Source organism: Chaetodon trifascialis, chromosome 2, assembly GCF_039877785.1.
Source record: "Chaetodon trifascialis isolate fChaTrf1 chromosome 2, fChaTrf1.hap1, whole genome shotgun sequence".
NCBI lineage: Eukaryota > Metazoa > Chordata > Actinopteri > Chaetodontiformes > Chaetodontidae > Chaetodon > Chaetodon trifascialis.
This window is the reverse complement of record NC_092057.1, coordinates 6615955-6636310: the sequence shown is the minus strand read 5'-3', so window position 1 is coordinate 6636310 and position 20356 is coordinate 6615955. Positions and strand designations below refer to the sequence as shown.

General features: G+C 47.3%; 1 protein-coding gene across 3 annotated transcripts in view; it reads left to right on the top strand.

Moving 5' to 3' along the window:
* Positions 1-20356, top strand: part of bnc2 (basonuclin zinc finger protein 2) — a 91501-nt gene that overhangs the window by 27695 nt on the left and 43450 nt on the right. The gene's annotated exons all lie outside the window — the stretch shown is intronic.

Genomic DNA, 20356 nt, shown 5'->3' with positions numbered 1-20356 from the left:
TTAAGTACTACCTGGACTCTCAGCCAAGAAAAGCAGATATCTGCCTGCACAGATGTATATTTTCACTCTTGGAGAAGTCATCCAGTTCTTTTGTTTTCATCTGCAGGGAATCCAATCACAGCTCTTTCTGTTGTTTAAACTTTTGCCACCAGAAAGTAAGAGTACAACAAGCTATTTGTGTGAGAGGTGATAGAAGAAAACCTCGCCACGACTGCAGGAAAAGAAATGCCGTTTTCTCAAATGTGAGTCCCTCTAATTCTGGAACATTAGACCTTTCTGGCAAACGTTCAGTTAAGTCATCACATCGCTGTGTTTTATGACTCCGCTACACGAGTCACGTTCATCCCCAGGTTACACTCTGGGACTGTGCATCCCCTGCTGACTTCAGGGAATTAGATTTTTTTTTAATGAACAGCTCAATATCTAATTCATTAAAGTGGCTGTTTTATTTGATGCATTTTCCTTACTCCAGCTGAACCGAGGGAGCGAGCCGGGGGATGAGGGGACGGCCCCGTTGATGGACGTCCAGCAGCACACCGTGTGCCTGCATGTGTCCCTCGGAGAGACTCGGGGGCTCTGGTCGATCGTGGCTCCTTCTCCGCGGGGGCTGAGAGCGGGACTTTTACTTGGTTTGACTGCTGAAGGACGGGAGCTATAATTGGCCTTGCACACACACTCTCTCTTGTCATTAGAGGCAGGCCGAGGGGAGGGCTTAGCCATCGGTGTGGGGCGCACTGCCAGTGCTTTCTCTTTTTCTCTATCTAGCAGTGAAACAGCAGAAGGAGGCGTGTTCTGCTTTAGTAGCTGTGTTAAAAAGGTCGCCCATGGCTCGGCTTTGTGTGCGTATGTGATGGCGCAACATGTACGTTTCCCATTAACACCAGTTCTCACGGTTTATAGGCCCCCGCTCAGGAATTCTTCAGGTGCTTTTCAGTCACTGGCTGGACTGGATGAGGGGGGAACTGAAAACACCTGTGGCTTGAGAGTCGACTGATGGACTCATGAGGCCTTTCTGATCGTCCCTCTTGTTATCATTATTTGCTGCACCTTTTTCTGAAGAAAAGACAAAGTGAAGCAGTTTCTAAGCTTCATGCATCTCCACCGCTCTGTCAAGCCCACATACCAGCTCGTCTATTTGGTCCGACCAAATACAGACACACCGCTTTCACCAGTGTCTCATATCTGTACGTCCACCTAAGAGCGCACATCCTCAGCTGCTCAGCAATTAGAGCGTTTCTCCTCCAGCAGCTCCTCTGTGCTCCTCTCTGATCAGCTGTGTTATCTCTTGATAGACTGCACTCTCTGCACACTTATCCCTCTCCAAGATGCATCCACAGCAGCAGCAGACTCGAGAAGCACAGTTCATCCAGACGTGTAATAAAAACACGCATACATAATAGAAAAAAATCTGATACGCAGCAGGTTGTAGGGCCTGAAGAGAAAAAAGTATAGAGAGAAAAGGTGTATTAAAGTGAAACAGAGGGCCTTGGTGGAAATATGAAGGGGTCAGAGTGAGAGTGGAAGGGGCTCCCTGGCGAGGGCCTGAGGGGGCGGCTGGGGATGTGTCAGGTGCATGAGCCGCGCTCTGCGCCGGGCAGTGTTGTTGTTACACCGAGGGCAGCGCCACAAGTCCGAAAGTATTGATTTCCCGCCTTGTCGAGAGGCAGAGAACTGTCATGTGGAGAGCACTGACCTTGGTACACACACTAAGACAACTATTCCCGCCGGCCCCCCACGGCACAGAGAGGAGAGAGGAGCAGATGCAAGACACAGCAGCGGCAAGCAACAAACAACAATGAGCTACCAAGCCTCCTGTGCAGGGCGGGGGGGTGGAGGAGGAAGAGGGAGAAGAGAGAGGAGGTGAGCTTCAGAGTAAGGGAGGAAAGAGAGAGAGAGAGAAAGCTCGGAAAAAAAGAAGGAGCAGGAAGCCGGGGGGGGGGGGGGGGGGGGGGGGGGCTAACAGTCAAAGCCAGGGCCAGTTCCCCTGAGTTGTCAGTGGGCAGCCCAGTGTCTGGTTATCACGCTGTTTGAAATGACAATGGCTTGACTTGTATTTTCCTCCTGAGACCCAACTCAGATCTATAAGCCAGAGGGAGGGAGGGAGAGGGGGTTAGAAGAGCAGAGACAAGAAAAGGCTGGTCATAAAAGGAGACGATAGAGGAGCGAGAGGGAGGTAGGAAATAGTACCAGAGAAAGCATGACAAAAAGAAAAGTGAGGAGGGCGGTGGGGGGGGTGGAGGAGTAAAGGATTGACTCCTTCTGTCTCTGTATCGCTGCTGCAGTTGTAGCCTTTGACATCTAGAGAGAGAGAGACAGAGAGGAAGGAAGAGAGAGGAGGCAGCGGCAGCAGCAGCAGCAGCTCGACTGAAATGTTTTTCATGTGGAAGCTCCATCAGGATTTGACAACAAAAAGGCTCCCTGTCACCTGCAGCTACACGGCGGGGCTCATCCCCAGCCACTGAGCGCCGAGACAGACGGAGACAACACAGCCTACAAAGAGCTCTCCTCGGGTTAGATCAGGGTGACAGACACTTAAGAGACCCGGCTTTAGTCGCACATCTCTCGCCTCAGATCAGGGTGTTTTGCTAACAAGCGCGGCGGCGAGTTCCCTGCGCTCGTTCACTGGAGCTTATGAATAAAGGCCGCTTCTTCATGATGAAGAGTTCTGTGTGGAGTTGTGAGGGAATCTGTTCACAAAGTCTCTTTTTGGGGGGATCTCAAAGAAGCGGAGTCCTAATTGAATTAGCTGGCTTATTAGTGTTTGACATTGTAAGCTTGGCTGTAAGTGAGGAAGTGGGGACTTGGGAAGTGGATTTAAAGAGCAGTGTTGGTTTTGGTTCTAATTTTACACTCTCATGACACACATTATTCCCCTCAGCTGCAGTTAGGCCCAGATATGGTAATGCTAATAATATGTGTGCGAGGGGGTTTAAGTGACGGCGTACCTGGTGGCTGAGGCCTCGTCAGTGGTGCAGGTTAAAGCTCATACGTTAAAGCGTGGGATTAAAAGAATAGTTCTATAAAAATAGAGATACTGATTTATTGCTCCATTCAAAGATGAAGAAGAAGAAGCAACCTTCCTCATCCTCTACCCATCTGTCTGCTCACAATCCTCTTATTTCAACATGTCTTCAAGGGGGGGTTGAAAGCACACTAAGCGCACCTCTGGCCATAATGCTGTTTGGTGGCCTTGATGCTGAGATTTGCCTCCGTTAGTCTGCCTTAATTTGGTCAAATCTAATTGCTAATTACGCTTGCTTTCATTATCTCGGTGTGTTAAATCCAAGGGCTTTACCGGCATTATCTTTACTCAACGAAAGAAAGAAAGAGGCTTTGATCAAGATTAACCACAGACGCTATCCTTTGGTCTGTGCATGCTCACACAAACGCATGCACATACTGCAAAAACTTAATGAATCTGTTTCATCTGTCTTCTTGATTTTCTTCTCTGTTGTCGATACTCACCTCCCCGTGCCCTGAGAGCACAATTTCTAAAAAGTACAGCTTCATGCTTTTAAATAATACCTACGCTCGCTGTGAATCCTCACTAATCTTCGTCCTCTCAGTCGACAGTACTCTCGATGTACCCGGTCAGTAGCGTGTTAAAAATGGCTGCGGCGGTGATTAGCATCTTAATCTTGTGCCCCGTGCTGATTGTCAGCTTCCTCTGGGAGCGCAAAAGGAACCTTGTGGCTTTCACCACATCACCACGAGTTCTCTGACCATTTAAAAACACAGAAACACGGACGCTGGCGTTTATTGCACCTCCCCAAAAAATACAGCGGGGCAACTGGCGGCAAACAAATGAATAAACGCAAGCCTCCACAATTAGCCCTCGCTCTCGGCGGATGCATAATGGGTCTCGCTACACAAAACGATTACATGCCACTTGAGATAATGACAGATTGTGCTAAAAGGAGCTACTTTACCCACTCATTCAGCTCTCTTTGGGGGTATCACGCCATGTGTGTCTGTGGTGAAAAGGGACATGCCAGCGGGGCCTGCGGGCCCCCTCGGCCTCCCCGTGTGCCAGAGGGCATAACGCCAAGCGAATGCCCCGCCTGACACATGATAAACTTGGGGACAGGTGACCAAAGCGAAGCTCGCATTCCACACATGCCAGCAAAGAGTCTTCACGTCACATTCGCCTCTCCGAAATCCAGCAGGAAAAAGCAGGTCAACGCTCTGACTGGTGTCAACAGGTCTGATGAAACCGGGGAGCATGGAGGTTGGACGCTTTGACGACATAATGGCATCTCTTTTTCTGTCTGTGCCGAGCTCAGAGAGGGCTTCATTGTGCTCATTCCAACATTGAATTTGGCGCGTTCTCAACAGCTATCAGATATAGTGTTGAGTGCAAATGCCAGCAGCTTCCACGCCAGAGGGTGGAGTTTGTAATTCGTGGGGAAATACATCCTGATGGGGAAATCCAAAACAGTGACGGCAGCAGGTTCAGATGAAGTTACAGCAGATAATCCAGGATGAAGATTATTTCGCAGAGCAGACTGTGCCCATAGCGAGAAAACGTAGCTCCACATGAGTGTGGACGAGGAGGTGAATGTGTGTCGACTGAAACAGGACAGAAACTTTTCACAGTTCTTGAAACGCTCTCTGACTGAAGCACATCACACGGGCTGAGAATGAGCTTATTCTTTATGTTTATTTAAAGTGTGTTATTACAGCGAGTGATTGTCACCCCAGCATACAACTGCACTTCTTTTCATTTTTTTCATGTGTTCTCCTTCTTTCCTTGTTTTGTATCTATCCCACGTATTCCCCACTGCCCATGACATACTGGAAATGCCTGGTTAAGTGCTGTTCTGACATTAGCTGAGTGTAGTCACAGCATTTGGCCTGGGGACAAATGCTAGAAAGGTCCTATAAATATGGATGCCACCCACCCCTCCTCTTTCCTCCCGCTCTCCCTCGGCTCCCTGATGGGTTTGCATGTGTCTGTGTGTGTCTGTGTGGCACGCCGTTTGCTCTGTCACACCATGTCCCCGCTGTTTGTTTACTCACACTGACAGAGATACGCTCGCTTGCCGTCGGTGCTCACCACCTACGCCTGCTAACCAAGTGCCAAAGAGCTCGCTAATGCTCCAGCTCCCCCTGTAAATAATGCATCCGCCAATGCCAGGCAGCTAGCGCAGCGCCGCGGCCCCAGCTGTCTGAACTATTTCATAGGCTGATGGGTCTGTTAGCCTGCACGTCACTCTCAGTTTGTGTGTTAGCGAGTGTCACCATCGCCTGCTGCACCGTCGCCAAGCGTCGCACCGGAGAGCTCAGTGCTGCGTCAAAACGACGCCGGCCTGACCAGGCGTCTTCCTGTGTGCCCACCCCTGCCCTCGGCGCTGTGGCGGCCCCGTGGGTGCCCCGTGGCTGCACTGATGCCAGCACGTGTGGAGCTGCAGGGAGGGTCCCCACGGGGAGGAAGTGGGCCATTAGTGCAGTCCTTGCCCTGGCGTTTTACTCCACTTCAGTACACATCACAGAGGGCCGCCCTCTCGCTAACTAGCTAACACATGCTAATTAGTCTGGCGACAGAGCCAGTTCCTCCTTGCTTTGGGAGCATATGTGCAGCTCCAGAGCAAAGCTGGCTGAGAGGACCTGGCCAGGGACTGATGCTGCTTCATTAAGTTTTCTTTAATGTGCTTTAGATAAATGTGGAGCAGTAGCTTAGTGCTTTAGCCTGGAAAATATGAACGATGGAGCCAGAGCTCGGTCTTATCTTGCTCACTGCTTCAAACAGGCATCTCACAGAATCTGTCGTGCTCTCTGACTTCTCCTACCTTTAGATTAGCGTGGCGTGCCGTCTGCTCTCCAACCAACTCGCCTTTCCTGCAACGTCTTCATTTTCTGGAAACAAGAACAACCACAGCCTTAATGAAACTTAATGATGATAGTCATAACACAACAATAATCCAGTGGTCTGGAAAACTAATCAATGCGTCTTCTCTCCCTCCCCTAATGACCTGTGAAAACAAAGCAATAAAAAGGCGGCGTGTGTTTATTTTGGCCAAAGCAACAGGCTGATAAGAGCGACTGGCTGATTAGTGCAGAGCAAAGCCGAGACGGTCGCAGAGATTAGGACCCCGCACAAAGCTAATGTCACCGCACGAGGTGAAGGTGCGTGCGTGTGCAGTTCTGCAGCCTTCCCCTCAGTGGAAACTTTGCTGGCCCTCTCACTAAATATTCATTCTACCACAGTCGGCTTGTTATCTATGTGTTAAACAGATGAGGATTTCCTGCTTCGTGTCCATACGCTATGATTTTCCTGAAACTCTAACTGCAGTCAGCGGTGGTAGTTTGTCATCCCAGTAATGCGATGATAAACACATGTTGTTTCCCTTGTCTTCTGTGTGAAGTGGCTGACCAGCGTGGCTCTCGTTTTAGCACGCCTCTTGTCTTCTGGTCTCTGGTTGATTCCTCCCAGACTCCGGCCCTTCACCACAAATCACTGTGGCGCGCTGTGTGCAGCTCCGGGACACAAAAGTGCCCCCAAAGTTGTGCAAAAGCACTGTTTTTCAGATTTATCTTTTCCCTCCTCAGTGAGAAATACAAAACCGGGAGCAAGGAACATTTTCGTCACCTCGCAGCATGTTATCTTCATTTTACAGCTCATACAAATAAAACCCAGCCAGCACACAATGCATGTGCACGAACACGCAGGAAAGACACCTTAACGCTGCTCTCCAGGGTCCAAGCCAAATATAAGTCATGCATACTGTATTAGGACACACAGGGTCTCTGGAAAGCTCTGAATTAAAATGATTTAACAAGCCCTGTAAAAAATGTATTTCTTATTCCCTGGTCAGATCATATGAATTCCTAAACACACAACACATTTCACATGACAACATGGGAGATCAGTGTCAGGTGGATTACACGGAATGATGGGGTTATGGGTCTTTTTTCCTGCTTGCTGGAGAGCCTGGTGTCCTGATTAAAAATTTCAGCTCCACTGCCTTTCTAATTAATTAGCGAGGCCACTCAGAGGAGCGCTGCGGACCAATTAGTCTCTAGCAAGCCGATGATGCCTATCGCTACGGCATCACTGTACAGCTGTCGCTCCCCGCTCCGAGGACGGCTGGGGATGGACCCTCAGGTGCTCGCGCAGGTTCAAACAGAGGCGTGCACACTGCTTCAGATGCATGCATACACACTGCAGAATAATAATAATAACAATAATAATAATACTCATAATAATCGAAAAAGAAGAGATGTTCAAAATGCTCATGTGTGGACACCCTGGACACGATCAGAGCTCATCTTTCATGAGATTAACATGATCATAAACAACAATACGACTGTGAAGTTTTTCAGCCTGGATCTCATAGAAACAGCTCTGATAACGACTCAGTCTGAAGGAATCTGTCGTGGGAGTTCGGCTGCAGACAGTGATGGAAAAATTAGTTGATTATTAATTAGTCAATCAAACAGAATCCATGAAAAATTTTGACAATTTGATAACCGATAAGTTAATTTATCAAGTGAAGATACCAAATATTTTCTGATCAAACATTTTCAAAATATGTTGAATCTTTTTGGATTTTTAATCTTTTCTAAGACGTCGCTTTCAGCTCTTCCAAACTGTGATGCAGCATTTAATATGATGTTTAATTTAGAGATTAAACTCTCAGTAGATTATCTAAGAAAAATACAAATTATTTCTACCAGTAGAAGAAAAAAACAGCCATAATTTGAGAGAATAAAAATACTGCCAATATCAGTTGTTTTGTGCAAACTAAAAATGGCGCCTCTGTTCAAAGACAGTGTCATGAAATGCAGCTGGAAAACCTGAAAAAGCATCTAAAGGAAGCAAAGATGCCGATGAGACCAGCAGTTTCTCGTCCTGCCTTATGACGTCCAGCAGCTGACATATTGAGCTGCCCGGCTGTGAGTTTAAGGACGGAGGCCACCTAAAGACCCTGAAGCTGAACTTCTTTCATCACCTCCACATGAAATAAGATGGACCTGCTTCACTTCCTTGGGTCTCGATGGTGAAATCATCCTGCATGCTGACCACAGGGCTGGGTGGGGTGGGGAGGTTGGAGGGCGGGGAGGTGTCTGCGTTTCTTCGGAGGGCTGGCGGAGTTTGCTGACTTTGTGAGAACGGACTAGTTATAAGACCGAGGAAGCTCATTTCCACTTCAAGGGGTCGTCTGAAACATGGCATCAGCAGGCCTCTGTGTTCGCTCTCGCCTGCTGCACGCTCGAACACGTGCGTGTGCGCTAATGCACGTGTGCGCACGTACACACACACGCATCATCTGATCGTCTCACATTCAGATATTAATAATGTCTCCCCGTTGCCTCCTCTCCCAAAGTCTTATGTTTATTCGCACTTGAAGAAAATGCGCTGATACAGTTTTTCTTCAAGACTGAAAAACAGCCAAAAGCTAACAAAAATGTGGAACTTCAAAGCCCCCCGTGGTGGTGGGTGCACATTAATGAACTCATCACACACACACACACACACACACACACACACACACACACACACACACACACACACACACACACACACACACACACACACACACACACACACACACACACACACACACACACACACACACACACACGTAACGTCGTGCAAATAATTCACTTTCTCTCACAAGTTTAATTATGAAGTGCACAGTGGAGATTGGCACGTTTGAGCATGAAAATGTGTGTGTTTGTGCAGCGCAGACACACACACACGAGTCCCTTTGCAGGCACAAACAGTCAATACTGTAGTGGCTGATTAGTATGAGAGGAGGGGATGAATATTGGAGAAGGACTCTCAAGAGCCACCCGTGAAACATGGAGAGGATGTCAAAGCATTTGTTCCCATCTCGTTCATTAGATCTAAGCCGAGCTAGTGGACGCTCAGAGTGTTTTCAAGTTCATTCACAGTCACACACACACACACGCAAAGACAAAAAAGACACGCGCTGAAAACAACACTGTTGGAAGCAGTTGTAGTTATTAGATCGGCGTGTCTGACATTTTGTCGACATAAGTAATTAATTTAGCCTTTCTATTGGGAAAGTCCAAAGAGCCCAATTAACATGGCTAATATTGCTGCATCGTGTAAAAACATCAGTTTTTTTAATACAGAGGGAATATTCAAATGACTTGCCTTCATTATTCAAATGTATAAGCAAAGTCATCACTGGGGAAAGAGACAAGATGGGATTCACACTCGCAGGAACAAGAAAATGATAATCAATCTTTTAGTTCTGCAAAGCAATCAAATATTCAGCATATGTGCTCTGCCTTTATCTCCGCTTTCTTTATTTGCGTCATCTGAAATTTAAGGGCCTCTTACATTTGTCCTCCTCTTTCACCAGAAATTAAGAGGCTTATTTTTTGTGTGTATTGACTAAGCGTCATGTTGCAGTGATAGCTGTTAATTATTTAATTTAGCGCATTTGGAAAATCTTGGCAGCAGTTTTGCATGAGCCTACAAGCAGTTTGCTATTTAATTGAAATTATACAGCAAGTCAAGGCTTTAGAGGAGGAGGATTTTTGACTTTTACAGTTGGTCCAGTGCACATGTTCAGACAGGAAGCCCGGCCAAGACTCACCCAGTTGCCAAATCCCACGGCTTTGTAAGCAACACGCTGCAGAAGCGGTATCAGACGAATAATATTCTTAATTTAGAGAAAGAAAATGTAAAGGTCAAAGACAGCAGTGAGGGACGTTTCATGAATCTGTTTTTATAGATTGCTATTGTGGTACTGTTTTCTATTTTCGTGGCTCGTTGGGGTGTTTTTTTTTTTTTCTCCCAGCAAACTCAGGGGCCCCACTACTGCAAGGCCCGGGCTCTTGGCTCTACTCTCCCACTCGTATAGCTATAACAAAGTCAATATTACAAAGAGGTAACACATGTCGAGGTATGCTTCGGGCCTGCCCCGGTGCTGTGATCCTGGATTGGGACACACACACACACACACACACACACACACACACACACACACACACACACACACACACACACACACACACACACACACACACACACACACACACACACACACACACACACACACACACACACACAGTGTAAAGGAATGCTGCCGACCTCCATGAAGAAAACTGAATCCCACTTTTGTTGCATCTCTTAGTGAATTTGTTCTCCGGTTGAAGCTGCTATTTTGACTGTCATGTATGTGAAACTGCTCGTGTGTGTGTGTGTGTGTGTGTGTGTGTGTGTGTGTGTGAACTTCTGTTCCTCCTGCGTTATGTGTGAATACTTGTCGGTGTCTGTGCGTTCACATAAATTTTGTGCATGTGTGCGTGTGTGTGTGTGTGAGGGCCAGTTTGTTTTGTTTTTCCCTTACTTCAGCACATCTGAGAGAGCTTTTCTGGAACTCCTGAGCCCTGTCCAAACAAAGATGGCCGAATGTGAGGGATGGAGGGGAGGTGGATCAGGGTGTGCGTGCGTGCGTGTCTATGTGTGTGTGTGTTTGTGATTTTTCAAGTGAGCTGGGACCAGAAGGGCCTTGCGAAAAAACCAAGAGGAGGGAGAGAAAACCGAGCCCCTGAGAAAGGCAGCTGGAAACACGGAGACTTGCGGTCTTTCTCTCCCTCCCCCACAACTTCTCCTCCTCATCCCCCACCTCTCTCACCCCTGGTCCAGCTGCACTCAGATGTGTCTGCCTGGTCTCCCCCCCCCCCCCCGCGCGCCTCACCCCTGTGCTCCCAAACTCAATGCCACTGCCAAGGAGAGAGAGAAAGCGGGAGAGCGAGGGAGAGTGTCGCAGCTGGTAATACTTACTGGCCATTTTACCGCGGTAAAGGCATGAGATTCATTAGGCCAGGGCCCGCGTGTTTTGTGCTGAGTACCGGCCGTGTTATTGTTAGGATGTGGTAAAATTATAAATACGGAGGGGTGAGGGGGATTTGGGGGGCTGAACGGATCTAAGTGGAAGGGCTGAGAGGAGGCGAGAGAGAGGCGGCGGGGGGGAGGAGGAGGAGGAAGAGGAGGAACATGCCACTCATTAACTCCTCTGCCACAGTCTTGTTTCTCATGATTGGGTGGCAATAAAAAAGTCTGTCACAATTTGTCAAAGTTAATGACTCAATGGCACAGCAGCTCTCAAGGGCTGGAAGACACGCTAACATATGTCGAATTAGTCAATAGCTTTATAATTGCAGGAATAAGGATTCCGGCTTTAGCCAAATGAAGCGGACTTAGAGGGTCCTGAGAGGGAATTTGCAATTTGGTCAGGTCGATTGCAGAATGGCAATCAGGAAGGCTCGGCGCCGCTTCCCTCACGCAAATCTGGACCTTTTTTTTTTTTTTTTGCTTGCTGCTTTTCCTTCCTCCCTCCCTCCCTCCCTCCCTCCCACCTGTTTGAGTTGCTGTCGTCTCTGTGACCTGTGACTCTGGAACGGTGTCTAGCCTCCACTTCAGCCCCTCTATCTGTGAACTTTGTAAGACAGATAAAGACTAAAACACCCAGATGGACTTTCCTTTGGTCTGCCGTCTCCCTCCCCACACACACACACACACACACGCACACGCACACACACACACTTGCAGTCATGCAAAGACACTCCTCACTTCTCCCCCTCACACTGTGTGGCTTTGGGAGTGACACACTTGTCACTGCAGTAATGCAGCCATTGGTCGGCTCTCGGCCTCCCTCCCCTCTGTCTGTATCTCGTCTTGTGTCCTATTTTTCTGTCATTTGACTGTAAATACTAATAAAAGTCGCAGCTTTTTTCTTGGAGCTTTGCATCTAAAGAGGGAACCACGAAACTGATTCAGGAGCAGCCTCCTCGCTATGCTGGCTAAGGTAAACGATTGCACAGATCTGTAAATAACAACAACCCGGGCCGCTGTCTTTATGATGTGCTATTTTATAGATGCAACAATAAGTAAGATGCGGGCGGATGGAGCATGAATAACGTGAACGGAGCAGTTATCCTGGTTCAGCACAGCTTATACGTGGTTTTGTATTTCCACAGCTGCTGGGTGTGCAGGCCCAGGTGTTTACAAGTAAACCACCACGCTGACACGCTGTTTGAACAAAACTCTGAGGAAAGAAACAAATATTATTGCCCAGTCGTGTGTCTTGAAAACCAGCCAATCTGTCTACAGTAGTGTTCGGTTTAGCTGAAAAAACACATATACATAATTTGGAGATTGCTTACACACAATTAGCGCAGGCTTTTTTACATTAAAAATGGTCAAAGAAAATAAAGAGCTATTGGCCAGATTAAATCTAGGAACTCTTCCAAGACTTCTCTGGCTGGGAGCTAGTTTGAGTAGGGGAATTCACCAAGTGTGCGTGTGTGTGTGTGTGTGTGTGTGTGCACATGTTTGCATGAGAGGGAATGTGGGAGAGTGTGTGGGCGCTCGTATGTGTGGAGCTCAGGAGGTAGAGTCCCACCCTGCAGACTGGTGTGATGACTAAATGTCATTTTGGGGGGGTCTCAGCAGCGCCGGTCTCCTGTCGTCACGCCGCTGTCAAGCCTGGGCCGTGTCCCCTCGCCCACGCCAGCCAGCGACCGCCATGGAGATGTCCCCTCGCAGAGAGGGGTCGGCTAATGTCTGGGCTCTGACTAATACTTTCTGTTTGTGTTAGGGTGTAGATGGGGAGGGAAGCAGAAGAGCAGACGGTGTTGGTCATCTCTCCCCTTTCTCCCCCCCTCTCCGCCCCCCACCCTGCCGCCCTTCCCTCGCTCTCCCCCTCTCCGCTCTCCTTCCTCTCCTTTCCGCTCTCTGGAACTCGTGCCCGGTCGCACTGTGTGGTCATGTCACTCCCTCGTCTCCAGACGGAAGCGTAGCGTGTTGTTGCAGCGCCGGCCGTCACTGCAATATTTGCATTCGGCGGGCGATCAGTGAGCCAGCGAGTGCAGGTGTCAAGTCTGACAGGGAGTTGTCCTTATCTGGCGCAGGTCGCTCCCTCTGATAGGCTGAAGGTCAGAGCGGATCTCGTGTATATTGACGACAGTGTTTTATTATTTTCCCTTTCCTTTTCGCACAATGGCCGTTTATACTGCGACGACTCGTGTCCAAACAACCTGCAGATGGATTTCTGGACTTTTCTGGACTGTTGAAACAGTATATCAACAAATTAACTGAAAATTTGAATTACTGATTAATCTTATAAGTCTTATCAAGCAAAGAGAGAAAACATTGGCTGCTTTCAGCTTCTCAAATATGAAGATTTCCTGCTTTTCTTTTTATATTCCTGTAAATTTAATCTGACTTTGAGACGTCTGGGTGGACAAAAAGCTGAATTAAAGATGTCACCTTGGACTTTGTAGACTAACTGATTAATCTTTTGTAAAACTTCAAACCAGGCTGAAAAGGATTATTCCAGGCTGATGATGCTTAGAACAGTTTGAGGTCGAAAAAATAAAACTAAATACAGGAGATATCTGACTTGATGAAGACCAAAGATACAGGAAGAGATGGAAGAAGACGCATATTTGTTGGAAAAAGGCTAAAGACAAACAAAGATCCTTAAATTTGGTCACTGAACACAGAGAATCACCTTCGGCAGGACAGCTCACAGCTGAAAAATAAGCTTTTTCGTCCTCTCTGGTGAATGAACTACAAACCATCTCCAACACATTTTTGGAGTTTCTCTGCAGTAATTTGTTATTTATTATCTGAACATAAACTTGCACCGAACGTTGCGTCACTCAGGAGAAAAACGGGAGATCTCGTCTGACATCTTTTGCTCGGCACTTTCTCAACCTTCCCACCTCCCCTCATCAGTTTCCCTCTGCCAGCTTGCCTGACTCCCCCCCGCAAACCCTCCCCCTTTGCTTCCAATCTCACTTCTCTTCCTTTTTCACCAGCGTTCCCTTCGCTCTCTCTCTTCCTCTCCCTCCGTTCCCTCCCTGCCTCCCTGAGCACCCTGCTTTGAACCTGGCCTTGAATCTGTGCACCCAGAGGTCTGTCACTGGGCAGATGGTTTGATCTCTGGCTGGGGAAATGCTTTGAGGAAAGCTGAGAGGGGCCAGGGGCCTGGACTGGGGTCCTCTGCCTGGACCTGCTGTCTACACAAAAGGTGGGAGAGCCCGGTCCTCCCTTGATGCTTCGGTATTTGAACTGACGGTGTAGTCCAGCGTGGTGCAGGCTGCTCTGACTGAGAGCATGGCATATGATAGTGAGATCACAAGGTTGGGTTTCTGGTCCAGTATTGTGATATTACACTCCCTCTCTGTTTCACAATATCAAAGCCAGCTGGGTCCTTTAGCCGTCCACTTCATAAACAAGCCGACTGTCCTGAAGTACACGCACCGCCATTTATCACTGGTGAGTCAGAGCAAAAAGTTTCCTCATTGATCTGATCTGAAACTTCCCGGGGTGGAGCTCATCATGGGAAAATTTACTCTCTGTGACTGTGTCAAACCACACGTTGGAAGCAGGAATGTTGGAAGCAGAAACTTCGCTGGATTGGGTGCTTGTGTGATTGTGGAGTAATAACACGGGTGTTGTGTTGGTGTGCGTGAAGGAGAGCAGAGCGTGAGTCACATCTGACAGCTGACAAACACAGACACACAGCGCCGGACCTCCACAGCTCAGAGTGGATGTCATCTGGAATGACAGCGGATGACAGATATCATCACTCACAGTTCAGTTGTTTAGTTTGTCCAGTTATGAACTCTAGATTTATGTTTCCAGCAGAAACACACTTTGAGCCATGTGCTTTACAATCATAAGTGCAAATATCGTGCCGTATCCGTCATCTTTAGTTTGCTTTTGTCCTGTTTTTGCATCGTTTATCACTCAATCACCTCTTTCCTTTGCTTTTGACTCTTGAGCAGCTGGAACTAGTGAATTTCCCCCGTGTGTGATCAATAAAGTTTATCTTATCTTCAAGGATTTGATAGGACAGATGGCATCACAAAGAGCTGGAAACTGCAGAAACTGTGAGCCGTGCCAAGCTGTGACTTTATCTTTCAGCAGTTATCTGATTACATTTAAGGCGGATTTGACATTTTCTCCACTACAACTGTCACTTCTGGCCCATTGACTCCCGCCGCCTCGACACTGTGACCCCCTCTTTGGGTCAGCGGGACCTAACGCTGCAGCAGTCAAGACAAAATTGTGTTTCAGCAACAGCAGGTGAAAGCAAAGTGCAACAAGGCCGAGAGGCACTGCCAAACATCTGAAACTTATGTGTCAGATTTTCACAGACACAATATGTTCACAGATGAATTTTACTGTTCGCCAGTTTCTGTTAAGATGTTTATTTACCTTGTTCGCTTCATTTCCAAACTTCATTTTCAGGTTTTGGCCCTTTTCAAGTTTAGTCTAAGTGGTTTACAGTGACTCACTTTAAAAAGGGCCACATCCAAACACTGGAATGGCTTCTTGTATACATTGTATCAGATTTGAGATTCATTTAGTGATCAACAATGAATCTGAGAATCTGTCAAGTCACAAACAGCGTTAATTAAGAGTGCGTGCAAACAGCAGACATGGCTGCTTCCATTTGTTTGACTTAAAGAAAGGAGAGGGAAGAAAGGAAGAAAAGAGAGGGGTCCCAGGTCTCCATATGAATACATGAAAACACATGCTTCTCTTCTCCTTCTGTAATCCACCGGGGACTCACGCCCCATTTGGTTCCCATTAGCATAGCTCTGGTCGCTCTGCCCCGTGTCAAAGCCCAGATGCACAGCTGCACAAAGGACAGGGACCTCTGGCTCTGCGACTGCCAGCCGCCGGGCTCCAAACCGGAGCTGACATGGAGGACGGGCCCGGCACTGCGGGGATTTCACAGGGGAGAAGCCATTCTTTTCCGTCGACTAGTTTCCCCCCACGCAGCTAACGGTTTCACACCGAAGTCGGTGCTCAAGTGATTAATCGTTGTTTAGTTTGTACCACTTTGTAAGGCAAGAAAGCTCTGTTTCAAGTCACATCCAATGTAGAAAATCAAACAAGCAAAAATTAGCCTTGGCATGAGGTATTTGCTCCCCTGTATTTTGTGGCGTGCTGTGTCTGACTACAAAGACTTTCTTCATTCGGCGTGTTTTATTTGTCACCTGTTTCCAATATGGACACTGTGAAGTCCTGATCTATCTGACGGAGCCAGGGCCCGTTTTATGACACGCAAAGCTGCTGTGTCTCTTTTCCTACACACGTTGGCTGCACATTTCTGGCAGGAAATTGACAGCATTTCAGCGGCTAACTCATGGATGAGATAATATCTTGTGGGTGGAAGAGAGGACAAGATGCTCCCAGTGTTTTACAGTGACCCTAAGCAGAGACAAATTTAAATCTGAAGCTGCTGCTGCAAAGATGAGGCGCACACATGCACACATGTGCGCACATACACACAGGGTTTTCATTTAAATCTCGGCTTTGCTTAACTCACCAAACAAGAAATGTGGTCTGTGGCTGTGTGTCGAACATGGTAAAGGTTTCAATTAAAGTAGGAGGAACAATACCCACCCAGCATCCAGCAGCTGTCTGGGCTGGCTCTCCATTGTACGCTGTCAGGGGAGGATACAGAGAGGCTGAAAGGGACTAGTGGTGTTTTAGTGGTGTTTTCGATGGCATATGGTTACAACGTCAACCTTGAAAAATGACAGGGTAGTAATACAGTTGTACAGGATATTAGTTTAGGATCACCCTCACTTCTATGGTTTCATAGGACTGGTAGAGGCCAAGGCACTGTCTTTGTTGATCTCTACATATGCTGCTTGGTTTAGGGTTGGCCTCATTTGCATGCATCGACATTGATCCTGAGCCACGTATCCTGTCTCTCCCAGTCTGTTTCGAATCCGTTTGGACCCGACTGCAAGAGTCCAGGCCGAAGCCATCTTGTTCTGCAGCTCCTCTTTCGTGCATTTCTTCAGTCCATCTGTCCCACTAACAGTCTTTTAATTGAGAGTCCTCCCGGTCTGATGCTGGCCATTGCTGACTGTCAGTGTTTATACAATTGGGCTGGGACAGGGACTGCGAGCCAAGCAAAACATCCATGAAACATCAAGCCTCCAGCTAAACAAAACCCAGCAGTGAGACACACACACTTGAGCCAGATAAGGGCTGAAAATGATGCTTTCTGAACGCAGCTAGGTTAAGTTGTTGACCATAGCGGCAACACGGCAGCTGTGAGAGAGTGTCGGCTGTTGTCTGGGTCTAATTGCTACAGCATTGTGGGATTTTCTCCACTTGCTAACAGCTTTTGCTTTCTAGCTGCTCATTTTTCGAGTGATTTACAAAGTCTCACGCGCACTCGCTCACACACACACACCCCGCTGTCCTTTTCCTCACCGTCGTCCTCTTTAGTTGTGAGCCAAAGAGGAAACCCTGGCGAGACGCTAGCACAGTGACTAATGCTGTGTATCTGGCGGGGCCTCAGATAACACGGCCTCCTCCCCCGGCCTGCTGTGACAAATATGTGCGAGCGTAGCGGTGGGATCCGGGCCCAGGCTTGTCCCTGACCCAGCCCAGGCCAGACGCAGGTTAAACCTCGGCCAAATGCAGCCCAGACCCATGCTGGTCACAGAAGCAGGGGAGCTCAGAGTATGTGAAAGCCATGAGTAAATCTTTAGGATTTTGTCTTCCTTGCTTCCTCTGCCAAACCCCCCACACAGACGAGCTCACACGTTTGATGGCCATCTATGACACATCCGTCTTCTGCCTCTCTTAAAAATCCTGTAATCAGTTTGTGATCTTTCATCTTATCACGTACGAGCAGCTTTGATTCCGTCACATCACAAACATCTCCTGTGTTACTCTGCTCTTACACGTTCCTAACTGAATGAGGAACAATGCACAAATTAATCCCAAGAACTAAACGGCACAGTACGTCCCCTCCCTTCCCTTTTCTGCCGTCAGTGCCTCCTCAGTTGAGGGGGCTTGCTGCTTTAATGCTTCTTAATGCCGCTGTCTGCTTAATGGGCCAGATATGAGAGGTGCTGCTAGCCAGCGTAATAAGTCAGTGATTAGAGGGCGCCTTGTCACAGCAGCAGCCTCGCAGACAGTGGCACGCTCTAATTGCCGTATTAGACGCCCCTTAACTATCTTGTCAGCTGTCAGACCCCAGCTCGTAAACACAAGAGGTGCATTTGATATTTGCAATTGTTTATTTCCGTCTGCTGCTGTTAGCGCTGCCGCATGGAGAGGTAATTAGGAAAGGGTTGTGTTGAGTGACATCACTGTGCTAAATCTGAATAAGAGTCTGCAAAATCTTTATGCACAGAGACTTACGTAAAGTTAAACCTTCTGAGTTTAAGGTGGGTGACAGACAAAGAACGGGATGAAAGTGGCCAATGTGCAACATGATTAGGCTGCAATTATGATTATTTTACTATAAATTCATCAAATTTTGTCTATAAGATGTCAGTAAGTGAAGCCTTGGTGTGAAATCTGGACAAATATTGCATGTTTTGTAACAGTCTGCTAATAGCAACTCCACATTTGAGAAGCTGGAACCTGTGAATTGTTTTGCATTTGTGCTTAGAAAATGACTTAAACTATGGCTAAATTATCAATTCTGTCAAAAAATTTGACAGATTCTGTCCAAACATTATTGAGGGTTTGGATTTTCAGAGCAGTGTACTTTTAGTGTTTAATTAATAATAAGTTAACACACTAAAGAAGCATCCTCAACCATAAATTTAGATCTGCTGACATGATCGTATGTTGTGGATGTTTTACATCATGACCAGTGAGAAGCTGCATGTAAATGTGAGGAGCAGCATTATGAAACAGCTTCATGAACACATGTTGCCTCAGCGAAAGGGCAGCAGGGTGGACTTTCTGAGTATATCGTGTCTCTGAGAGGTCACAGCTTTGACCCCGGACACAGCCGATGAATGTTCATGAACAGCCACGTCCGCTGCGTTAAGTGTCCTTGAGGGGAACTCGCTCATTTTACGAACGTCAGCTCTCGGCTCGTAATGCATGCACGCTCCAACTGACACGCTGCGTTTAATCCTCGCACACGGTGAGGATTGCCGCGCCTGCACCTGGAGAGCTTAAAAATGGTGTAAAGTCAAATAATCTCTGTCTCCTGTCTGATTGGGTGTCAAACAGTGAGGTGACACGGTTAGAAGTGGTGTAATTTTGTGTTTAATCTTGGATTAGCCCGTGCTCACTTTGACACCTGCAGTTACTAATCTGGTTTACAGCACCTCGGGGCGAGCGAGGGGGGGATTCTGATAGATTTTATGGTCCCTTAGTAGATTATGAGTGAGCTGAGTTCTGTATCCTGAGTTACAGGATAGCGGCCTAATCCACTGACAGGGTAATGTTATTTGCTGCTGTTAAACAGCAGAACGTGCGCTCGGCTCAGCGCTCAGAGCAGGAATATTCTGACATTACCGATCGCTCGCTGACCTCAGATCTGTGACGTACAGTAAAGGCTGATCTGCGCCGCTGATCTTCTATCTGCAAGTGCTGAGTGACTGTTTCTGACGTTGTGAAATACAGATTGCTGGACTCCAACCTACGATCCTTTGTGTGCATGTGCACGTCTGTGTCACATTACTGTCACACCGCCGCCTTATAAGAATAACAGTGGGACAGCGTGAGATAACAAATTTAGTGGAGATTGTAAATTCATAAAGTCTGACGCTGAGAGCTGACCGTCGGTGCGAGGACAAGCCTTTTCTTTGTCGCCGTCTCCCTCTTCTTGTCTCTCACATGTAATAACGTCTTCACATCTCGATCTGACACATTTCCTCAGAGCTGCCTTTGCTGAGCGATGAATTTAGGATTTTCCTGTTGAAAAACGCAGCTTCTCACCTGCACACGACTCCCAATTTCCTGCCTGAAGCATTCCTCAAATTTCTGCTCTGTAATTTTAGTGATTACAGATTTTTTTTCTTTGCAGTCCAGCGAACGAACACGTAGGAAAAAGCTCCGTCACTCAGCACTGACTCAACACCATATGTGCCAAATGTAAAATACATTATCCTCATCGCGTGGATCTGCTGTTTATTATGCCAAGTTATTAACGTGTCGTTTGTTTGTTTTTTACTCAGCCGCCAGCATACTTCAATTACCTGCTAATGTTAAAGAAATACAGTATTTCATTTCAAGTATGTGTTTTAAAAGTCACACACACAAACACACACACACAGACAAGGTTTCCTTCACCAATCATCCTACAGCTGCAGATTCCCTTCAGGCAGTTTAGGTTGCAGAAGTGTTACTATCTTTATTCACCAATTCATCTTGATAATTTAAAAAATGTCTGATAAACAAAGACCTGCCAATGCTTATTAAGATTCATACCTGATTTCTTTTTTCTCCTTTCACTCCTTTCACTCTGTCGTGTTGTTTCTCCATGTCACTGGGAAATTTAGAGCTCCCAGCTGCTGCGCTCATTTGGATGATGAAGCTGTGTTGGTTTGTGTGGATTTCTGTGTCGACCATACGTTTTCTGCA